Raw genomic sequence first — 11,148 nt, 5'->3', positions numbered from 1 at the left:
AGTTTGCTTACACAGGGTTCTGTGGCATCAGGGCATGAGTCTAATGGCCTCCTTGTTTAATTAATTTAACAGGCATCAGTTTTGTCACATTAATGTTCTGTATATTTCCATATATATAATATATACACGCACCCCTAATCTTATTGCTTTACATTCCTATTCTTTCACTGGATGGTATTTACCAGTCTGATCCATGAACTGTTTGTTACTAAGCCATGGCATATGTACAGAAAGCAAAAGAACACATTTAGAAATGTTTAGGCAATCTGCCGTAAAGTCCAAGCATATGACTGTGTATTTTACAAAAATAGCGGTTTGCCATTGTTCGGGGTGGGGGGGGGGGAACAAAAAGCAAACAAACAAACAAAACTACTGGTCCTTCCCGATCAATAGTTTGAGAAGTACTGGTCTACAATGTTTGCTTGCTGTCTCCCTTTTGCATATCTTTTTGTATTTAGAAAGGTTTGTGTTTCTTTGTTCTGATGCCTTTTTATTAATATTTTGACATGAGCTAATATGATGTATGAACTTACTAATATCTGTGTATGATACCTTTAATCCCCCTTTTACTACTTCCTCCTAACATCCTACTATGAACGAAATTGACATTAGCTAGTGACCCCTTCTTCTCCCTGTTTCCCATTCCCCAGAATCTACTTTCAACGAGTACCTTTTTCCTCCCCATTGATACCTGTGAGACAATCAGAGGGCTTCCTCTACGTCTCATATCTTCTTTCTCATCTACCCTCCATCCTTTGGCCATTTCCTCTTACACCCTCTCCCTTAGAACCTACAGGGACTCCAACTTATACAAACAAATACACTGTATTTAGTGCTCACTACCACTACTACTGTTGATGTCTCTTCCATCATTTTGGTTGTCTGAAGCTTGTTCTCCAGTAAATTTCCCAGGAAAGACTCATAGGAACTAGACTCTGGGTTCTTACGTGGGCATAAGCAATTGTGACCATTACATTTAAAGATCAGTGTAGCTGGATATAAACTCCTTAGCTCAGGTTTGCTTTCCTTGTATTTCTTAAACGTTACCCTGTTGTCCTCTGGCATAAAGCACTGCTATTGCCAAATCTGATGACAGTCTCATTTTCTTTCTTTATAAGGGATATTAATCTTTAAATTTGGCACCAGAAAGAATTTTTTCTTTTTATTTAAAGATCAGTAGTTTTACTAGACTATGTTTAGGTGCAGGCCATTCTGGGTCAATTTTGCCAGGTATGTCCTTTCAATAGGTAGTGCAAGTATTTTTTTTAATTTCAGAAAAATATTCTTGAATTATAATAGATAATATATGTTCTCTTTCATTACACTGATTCTCTTTTTTAGGTACTTCTATGATACTAGATCTCCTTTCCTGTTGTCTATATCTTTTTTACATATATGTATATATATAAGTATGTATATGTATTTTATCTTTTTATTTAAAAGATAGTCATTCTTTCCCATTCTATTTTTCTTAAAGCATTTTTCTGTGGTGTTCATTCACGGCTTTGGTTGTTCTTATTTAGTCTGAGATTTTAAAGTGAATTTTTCTTTCTTCTCTAGTATTTTCCCAAATTTTATAGACTTGCTTTTCAAGTCTGTGTTTTCTCTAATTAGCATCTTCTTGAGTTTTTTAAATTTGGGGTTATGCTGTTCTTTCAAGGCTTCTATCACTCATTTCCCTTTTATTTAGCTTGATATGAATTATTAGACTGTCATTTTTGGGTCGGCCTGTCTTGCCAGCACGCGTTTCATGTCTGTAGGGACATTATTGTGTTTCACAGGTCCATTTTCCCTTATGGCTTTGACCGCAATTGTTTTCTGTACTAATGTTTAACTGGCATGAGTTTCCTTTACTCTTAGGAGGGAAGGTGGGATCAGGAGAGCGCCCTGGCTTCACAGCTCTAGCCCCCCGCATCTGTCTTGGGAAGCGTTTACAATGACAGCCTCACAGTGTCTGGTAGCTACCCTTTCCCCCTCCCCAACTTTTATCTGGATCTTCTCTTTCTCTTGTCTCCTTTGCCCCTATTGTCTCTTTCCTGCTCAATACGGATTCCATCCCCAGCATTTTCTCCTCAGTGCGGGGCTTTGTCTCAGAGGGGACGTTGGTTACGTCTGTTACGGGTCTCTGTTGAGGGTCCATGGGGCCCAGGCTGCCCCAGCACCACCCACAGTGGTGCTCTGTGTTCACCCACAAACTGGAGCCAACAAGACTCTACAGGCTCCTGGGGCCACAGGAGGCCCTTTTGCCTCCTTCTTTCTGTTTCCTGTAACACGCATATCTTAACATCACCAGTCATTGATTCCAACCCACACATATACCGGGGGTTCACAGGGATATGTTTTCCCACCACTTGACTGTAGATGTGGCCTGTGAGGTTTTGCTTTTGCTCTCCTAGTTGCTCTGTTTGTATGGGGTGATTTGGGGAGTTCAAAAATGGTGCCAGCTTGCTGCCATTTTCCAGATTACTGTTAAAAAGACTAAAAGTTTGGATGCTTCTGTTTTACTTGGTTAGTGAGCATCTCTCTGCCTCTGTCTATGGTAACAGTCTTTCTGATGCGCTACACTGTTTCATCATCCTGGTCCCATCATCAGCCACGCATGTTAACACTCGAATCTTCAGCAGTGAAATCTCCGGAGTTCGGGGATCTGTTGATGTCTTTTCACACTGCCAGGACCCTATCTAATGCCCCCCTCTCCAGTCTGGGAAGAATCCCACTGTGGTCCCGAGTGTCCTGGACGCTGACACTGAGGCCAGTAGAACACGGGTCGCCCTTCAGAAGTGCCCCTTCGTGATCACCGGGCCTTGGGACAGTAGGAAACACCTCTTCTTCCTTTCTTCCCCACAACAGGGTATTAGCAATGATTCCTTTTTTTTTAAAATTGAAGTATAGTTGATTTATAATGTTGTGTTAATTTCTGCTGTACAGCAAAGTGACTCAGTTATATATATACATACATTCTTTTTCAAATTCTTTTCCATTATGGTTTATCTCAGGATATTGAATCTAGTTCTCTGTGCTATACAGTAGGACTTTGTTGTTTATCTATTTTACATATAATAGTTTGCATCTGCTAATCCCAAACTCCCAATCCTTCCCTCTCCCACCCCCCTCCCCCTTGGCAACCAGAAGTCTATCCTCTATTGTCTGTGATTCTGTTTCTGTTTCACAGATAGGTTCATTTGTGTCATATTTTAGATTCCACAAATAAGTGATATATGATATTTGTCTTTGTCTTTCTGACTTCACTTAGTATAATAATCTCTAGTTGCATCCATGTTGCTGCAAATGGCATTATTTCATTTTTTTATGGCTGAGTAATATTCCTTTGTATATATATTGCCACATCTTCTTTATCCATTCATCTGTCAATGGACATTTAGGTTGTTTCCATGTCTTGGCTATCGTGAATAGTGCTGCTATGAACATAGAGGTGCATGTATCTTTTAGAATTATAGTTTTGTCTGGATATATGCCGAGGAGTGGGATTGCTGGATCATATGGCAACTCGATTTTTAGTTTTCTGAGGAACCTGCATACTGTTTTCCACAGTGGCTGCACCAACTTACATTCTCACCAACAGTGTATGAGGGTTCCCTTTTCTCCACGTTTGTTATTTGTAGACTTTTTTTGTGTGTGTGATATGGTTTATTTTAATAAAAAATACAGCTGAACATTTATCACAAATTATATGAAACTATACACAATGACATTCTCTCTGCATCGTAACCAACACTGATGTAACTTGAATTTTTAGATGGATTATTTATAATCCTTTAAAGTGCAATTTATTTAAGGGTTTAAGCAAATCATAGGATAAAGGATCTTTCTAATAAATGAGTAACATTAAAAAGATGATATATTTGGATAAATCTTTCAAAAATCAGAACTCATTTTGCCAAATGTACTTGTGTTGTAATAATAACACCCTCCCCTGGCAAACCCCAAACTTGACTTAATTGCTGAGGATTAAGAAGATCCTCTAAAGAGCTTTTCTTTTTTTAAAAAATTAATTAATTAATTAATTAATTTATGGCTGTGTTGGGTCTTCGTTTCTGTGCGAGGGCTTTCTCTAGTTGTGGCAAGCGGGGGCCACTCTTCATCGCGGTGCGCGGGCCTCTCACTATCGTGGCCTCTCTTGTTGCAGAGCACAGGCTCCAGACGTGCAGGCTCAGTAGTTGTGGCTCACGGGCCCAGCTGCTCCGCGGCATGTGGGATCTTCCCAGACCAGGGCTCGAACCTGTGTCCCCTGCATTAGCAGGCAGACTCTCAACCACTGCACCACCAGGGAAGCCCCTAAAGAGCTTTTTCTGATGTTAACATTTTTTTGTCTGTTCGATACATACTAACTAAAGTGAACTAAGAGTCTAGAGTAGTTCCTTTAGCAGCCCTGAGTTCTATAACCACAGTGGAGTTCCTGTTTGAACTTAAGAGACTGTTATGAACTTTCCCCGTTCTATTTGAGGGGAAAATGAAGAACTCAGTTGCTTCTCTGACTCTCAGCGGCGTAACTGTGCTTTGGGCTACAGTGTTAATGTCTAGGATGAAATTAAGGTAGCAAAAATGGGAGTTATCTAAGAAATAACCAGAAAATGCTTTAGAATAGAGAAATGAACTATGAGAGGAACATTTCTAGGAGCTGTCTGACAGGATAGGAGGGATTGCAACACAAAGGCCATTCACTGCTGTGACTGTATATTGTCATTGTTTTTGTTTTTTGTCCATTTCCTTCTGTTGGTGGAAATAATTGATTCCAATATGCTGCTGCCACCAAAAGATGACCATTAGAGGATGAACAAGATTCCTTTTCAACAGTAACAAAGGAGCAAAATATTTCTTAAGGCAGCAATGCTAGCCTGACTTTACTCTACTTGAAGATTATTTCCCTCTTGAAAAGCCTCTTACACGAGCATCTGCAAAGTCGTATGTTGCTGTACTGGCTCAGCAATTATTCATCCAGAAAGAGGGTACTTTAGGGGTTGGAGGTGGAAGGAAAAAAAAGAACTTTTCCCTCCAAGTGTACACACAAAGCTTTAGCCAATCTTAGGAGTGCTATGATCACAGGTTTTCGCTTTCCTCAAAGTTCCTTTTTGGAAATTCTGGATGGAGCTGAGTAAGGCCCCTTGGCTCATGCCATTCACAGCCTGGGGCAGAAGCTGTGTGGGTGCCTCTGTGCTCTCAGGAGGCAAGAGAGCTGCTGGCGGCAGAGGAGGAGGTGGAGAAGGTGGAGGAGGAGGAGGAGGGGGAGGAGGAGGAGGAGGTAATGCGGGCATCCCTGCTGTGGAGGGTGGAGTTGGTGATGACGGGGATGTGAGAGGTGAGCTGGCCCTAGATTCTGCTGAATTATTGGAGTTGCTGTATTTTGCTGAATGCTCTTCACTATTTTCAACAGCAGATTGTTTTGACTTCTTTCAAACTATAATCTTCCTCTATTTTCTTTCTTCTTCAGATCCATGGTGAGACTGAGGTCTCATCAGTCTTTGATGCTGGTGGACCTGTTTCTGTTCGTCAATTAGCCTCTTTTCTATACATTCTTTGGCAATGCTCGATGCCTCTTTTAACTTTGTGGGGATCTTAAACTGTGGCTTTTTGGAAGTAGTTAGCAGAACATCACTGAATAATGGCATCTGTAAGAGCCAGGAAATGGTGGACCTGCCATCTTTACAGGCTTCACAAGACAGTGTAGACTCCAACATGGCCACCACAGCCATAGACAGTGCAGGAGAGAAGGAGTCTATAGGCACCGAGTCTGGCGGTCGTCATCTCATACAGTAAGTGGCCAAAGCAGTGGACGTCCACACTCTCCAATGTATTGATTTTCCTGAATTGTGAGAAATAAGATCAGTAGAAAGAAGGAAGGCCCAACAAGGAATTCTCAAGGTCCAGCAGCCGGCAAGTGTCCCCTTCCAGCAACACGTTGGAAGCATGAAGATGCCCATAAGGGAATCCCTTGTCAAGGAGAAACTTTAGTACCGCTAATATTTGTTGCCCGTATGTTTTTATTTGCTGGAGTTCAAGGCCTTGAATCTTCTTAGGGTTGCAGTAGTACCTTAGGAATGGGTCTTTTGGTTTTGCCTTGTAGATCAGGTCCTTCAAAGTTCCTTTTTCATTAAACATTCTAATTAGCAATGCTGAGGATTTGTTAGCTGTGGCAAAGGTAACATGATAGATGTAAGGGTGCAAACAGGACAGCAGAAGTTCGATTAGACACTGAAAATCTTTATCTGACAGATACTTGTCAGGACCGAGGTCAGCCCAGCTTAACACTAGCCGCTCCTTTGGCTGATTTTTAATCTTCATCAAGAAATATTTCTTCCTTATCCTCCAACCTATGTATTTCAATGGTTCCGCCACTTCCCACTTTGGTTCTGATCGGAAGAACATGGAAACCTGTTGTAAGGCAATCTCAGTATAGTCTGCAGAATAGTTGTTTGGATCTAAAAGCTTCTTAACCAGCTCACAATTAGACAAGATATGATTTGTGGTGATAATGTTGAGATAGTTCTGAAGACCTTTCTGCCTCCCAGCTATGAATTCACGATCCATGTTACCGATCAGTTTTTTCGGAGGAAGAGGTAGACTTAGGCCTGCAGTCTGCAAGCTGTTGTTCAGCAAATCAAAGTCACTGTATCTCCTAACAATCTGCCAGCTATTTTCTACAGAAATTCTTCTTTGTACTCAAATGATATATTCCATGTGGGACTGCAGGCTCTGGCTTGCCTCGATGGCTGCTGTCAGCGGCACCGTGTTGTCCAGCAGGACCTTGCTGGCCGGTGGCTTCTCCATGAAGGCCATCCCGGAATGCCCATCCACCACCAACGCCTCGGGACCAGGGGCAGGTCCAGAGGCACCGACTCCCATCACCTGCCGGGATCCGCTGCCACTGCCCAGACTTTTTAATGATGGCCATTCTAGCTGGTCTGAGGTGATATCTCATTCTAATTTTGATTTGCATTTCTCTAATAATTAGCAATGTTGAGCATCTTTTCATGTGCCTATTGGCCATCTGTATTTCTTCTTTGGAGAAATGTCCATTTAGGTCTTCTGCCCATTTTTCTATTGGATTGTTTGCTTTTTATGTTGTTGAATTGTATGAGCTGTTTGTGTATTTTGGAGATTAAGCCGTTGTTGGTTGCATCGTTTGCAAATATTTTCTCCCATTCTGTAGGTTGTCTTTTCATTTAGTTTATGGTTTCCTTTGGTGTTAGCACTGATTCTTAATGAGGGTGGTAGAGGATGAGGCTTAGAGAAGTGTGACCCCAGTGGGAAGATAGAAAGATGAGGGAAATACACTGGAAGCATTCAGTAGTTGGACAGAAAGCTTCCCAAGGGACGATTAGACATCTGTTAGGGTTGTGTTTGGAGTCTCTACTCTGGGTGGTGGAGAGAGAGAGGATGCCCTAAGAATTAGCCCTGGGTCCAGACGCCTTGGGCAGAGAAATGGGAAGAGAATGACTCTTAAGAGATAGAAAAAAAAAGAAAGAAAGACAGTAGCCCAAGGATCTAATTTCTCTGGGGGTCCATTTTCTTCTTGTTCAGGCAGCTTAACATGGGAAGCAGATTTATCTTCAAGGCATTTAAAGTTATCCCTGCTTAATGTTCAGCTTAGAAACTCTTTCAACTTGAAACAGAAAATCTTTCATTTTACAGATAGAGATCGACACAAACAGGCATCCAATGGGAACGTTTGAAAGACATGGCATTTTGTGTGAAAGTGTTTCTATCAAAGACAAACTGATGGTATCAAATCTGTTGCTGTTTTAATAGAGGAGAGAAGAAGAGAGGCAGAGAGGTTGGAGAGAGGGATGTCATAGATACGGAGAAAATTCCCAACAGGAGGACAGGGACCAGCCAGCAGACACTGGAAGGGGTCATTAGCTCTGCCAGTTTCATCAATGCTTTCATCTTCATTTGTTCACAGTTAAAGGGTGTGTGGGTGCATTCACGTGCTGTGTGGGTGCATCCGTGTTCCGTGTGGGTGCGTCCGTGTTCTGTGTGGGTGCATCTGTGTTCGGTGTGGGTGCCGGTGCTGGCACAGCCTCAAGCTCTGGGAAGGAAGTCCAGCAAGGACTGGGTAACAGGGTCTAAAGGTGGAGAAGTTCAAAGAACTGACAGCCTGATTGGAGTCCCAGTGTATGATTTAAGAGCTTAAGAGCATTGAATATTCAGGATGAATTTTGAGGAATCCACAGAAATTCCAGGGAATTTAACTTAAGGTCATATCATAATTAAAGAATTCTTATATATGGTTTAAGCTGTATGGTTCAAGTAAGTAGACTTGTCTGCCTTAAGCAAGATTTGTCACGTTGACTTCAGAGAGAGGGGCAGCTTTCTATTTCTGAGCCACTTATGTGTTCTCTGTTTCAGATGCTGTTTCTTTCATCATTGAAGAAGGATCAATGGACTTGAGGTAATTGCAACTCTATTTTCCTCTCTACGGTATTAATATTTTTTGAAACTTTTTGTCCTGTTTCCTGGGTATCATGGATGGAGCAGGTAGGTTAATACCGAAAAGCTAGGAGGACTTCCCTCCTCCTCCTCCTCAGTAACCCCCTTTTCCCTTCTAGCCTTGTTAGCCTGTTCTTCGCAGAAGGTAAGGTGAATATTCTCCAGTCCTGCCCTCAGCCAATGTTAACGTTCTGTTGTTCACCCTGAAATATACATCAATTAGACTACCAGAATACTCACTGATCTGTACTGTGAAAAAAACAAAAAAAGGTAAACTGTATGAATCAGAAAAGGAAAAAGAGTGAGTCACTAAAAGGAAGGTGTTTCTGGTCTATTAATTTTGGCTACACAGTATAGAACAACCAGCGTGTGAAAGATTTTCAGCTTTCATCAAAATAACCTACATAAAATCACTAAGAGATCAAACTGGAAATAATGGGGCATATTTTTGAAGTTAAAATGTTAGCGTTGAGCTTGGATAAATGGAAGGTGGCCGTGATTTCTGGCGGTGCATTAACCTTTTGCCTCAGGCATTTCTTTCTATATTATGGTTCCAAAAAAGTCAAGAGCCTGCTCAACAGACTCTCTGGGTCCCTAACTGCCCAAGCAATTGGGGGTGTGTGTGCGCACACGCGCACGTGCTTGTTGTTGGGTGGGGTGTGCTGGATTGGGGAGGCGTAGTGGGAAGCTGGCAGTTGGCTTTGAAATATAGACAGACATTCCCTACCACCTAATCCTTCCCTCCTTTGGAATATCTGCGGTTCACAGGCTCCATTCTTCCCACTTTGCTCCTCCATCGTGACTTACTGTTCTTAGCGTCTTTGTCATTCAATCAGGATTTTGCTAGAGCAGATACCAGACACTCTAGTGGCACTCAGTGGATCCCAGGGTAGATTTTGCCTGTTAGAAACATTATGCATATTTTAGTCCCCTAGTCAAATACAAACGAAACAGGAGGGAGTGATGGAAACTTATAGAAACTTAGGAGCCCGACGGCTTCCTTTTGTACACTGGCTTGTCAAACATTTGAACCTCTATCATCATGTTTGTTTAGTTAAACCTACTAAGTCTAAAATTGGATTCAGGTTTTTCCTCTAAACATTCATTCTTCTGAATTATGTTTTGGTGATACCATATTCCACAACCCCTCAGTTTTCCTGGGTTTTTTTCCCATGTGTTTACTTGATTCAGTCATTTATTCAACAAATACCTACTCCATTCTCATGCTGTGAGTCAAGATATTGGGTACTCTGGGTGGGGCAGTGAACATCGGCATGTTCTCAAGACTTTACGATGCAGCAGACTTCTGTTTGCCTACTCTATCCCTTCTGTCCACGCCTCCATGACTATCAGTGTATCTTTGTGCCTCGTTTCTTCCTTCTCATCCCTGCTTAGCCACTTGGACAGGGATCCCCCTCCATCATGCCTGGTCCACAGCAATCCACTGCTCACTGTCTTCTCTAAAACTCAGAGCATCCATAATCCAGTTCCTAATATCTGACCTGTTCCAGCAGTTCTCAACCCTAGTCGTGCATCAAGTTCTATTGGTAATTTTACTTGGTTATTTGTTTGCAACACATATGTCCAGGAAGCACCTGGAAAGTAGGTGAGTCAGTAAAGTTCCCCTTGGAGCTGATGCGGAGCCAGGTTGGAAAAGACTTACTCTCTTACTTGTCACCTACCTAAACCTTCACGTTGTGCAGGCTAAACAGATCTAAAATCACCATTCTTCAAAAATGTCACACACACCCCTGCCTCTGGCTCTTCATTCTACTCTGAAGCTAATGTTTCTCCTCTTATCAGAGCCCTAAATTCTCGCTGCAAGTCCTAATGGCAAATGCCATGCCATATTCATCTTTGACTTTCCCAACAATTAAGAATTATTTATTGAATGTGAAGGGCGGCAGAATATGCCACCCTAAAATATGCCTCATTGGTGTAAGGCTAATTTCGAGCTAAAAATGCAAATGCAGGGAAAGGTCTTCTCTGAATTCCCCGACATACAGATCCTCCCAAAGGAACTCAACTCTCATCCATCCCTTCCTGGGAGTTTCATCACCCAGGGAAGACTGACTCTTAACAAAGGAGAGGACACTAGAAGTCCCCATCACAGCCAGACAAGCTCTGTCATAACCATCACGTCTCCCATCTACCCTTCCAAGGCCCCATCCATCTTTCCTAAAAATCATTCACTCTCCTTGAAGTGGCCTACATCCCCCTTCCACTTCCCCTATTAAGACAGTATGGTATATAAATGCTCAAATCTCGCATCTCTTTTGGGTATTCACTTTTTTTTCCCCTGTGATGCCCCCATGGATATAACATTAAAAGTTATTGCATTTGTGCTGTATTTACAATAGCCAGGACATGGAAGCAACCTAAGTGTCCATCAACAGATGAATGGATAAAGAAGATGTGGCACATGTATACAGTGGAATATTACTCAGCCATAAAAAGAAACGAAATTGAGTTATTTGTAGTGAGGTGGATGGACCTAGAGTCTGTCATACAGAGTGAAGTAAGTCAGAAAGAGAAAAACAAATACTGTATGCTAACACATATATATGGAATCTTAAAAAAAAAAAAAAGTCATGAAGAACCTAGGGGCAAGACGGGAATAAAGACAGAGACCTAGTAGAGAATGGACTTGAGGATGTGGGGAGGGGGAAGGGTAAGCTGGGACAAAGTAAGAGAGTGGCA

General features: G+C 42.0%; 1 pseudogene; it reads right to left on the bottom strand.

Moving 5' to 3' along the window:
• Positions 1 to 5,033: 5,033 nt before the first annotated feature.
• LOC132347417 (PX domain-containing protein kinase-like protein) lies at positions 5,034 to 6,811 on the bottom strand (annotated as a pseudogene).
• Positions 6,812 to 11,148: the final 4,337 nt, after the last annotated feature.

The sequence above is a fragment of the Balaenoptera ricei genome, chromosome 14 (assembly GCF_028023285.1).
Source record: "Balaenoptera ricei isolate mBalRic1 chromosome 14, mBalRic1.hap2, whole genome shotgun sequence".
Classification (NCBI taxonomy): domain Eukaryota; kingdom Metazoa; phylum Chordata; class Mammalia; order Artiodactyla; family Balaenopteridae; genus Balaenoptera; species Balaenoptera ricei.
Note: the sequence above shows the minus strand (reverse complement) of the source record. Positions and strands in the feature narration are given on the sequence as shown.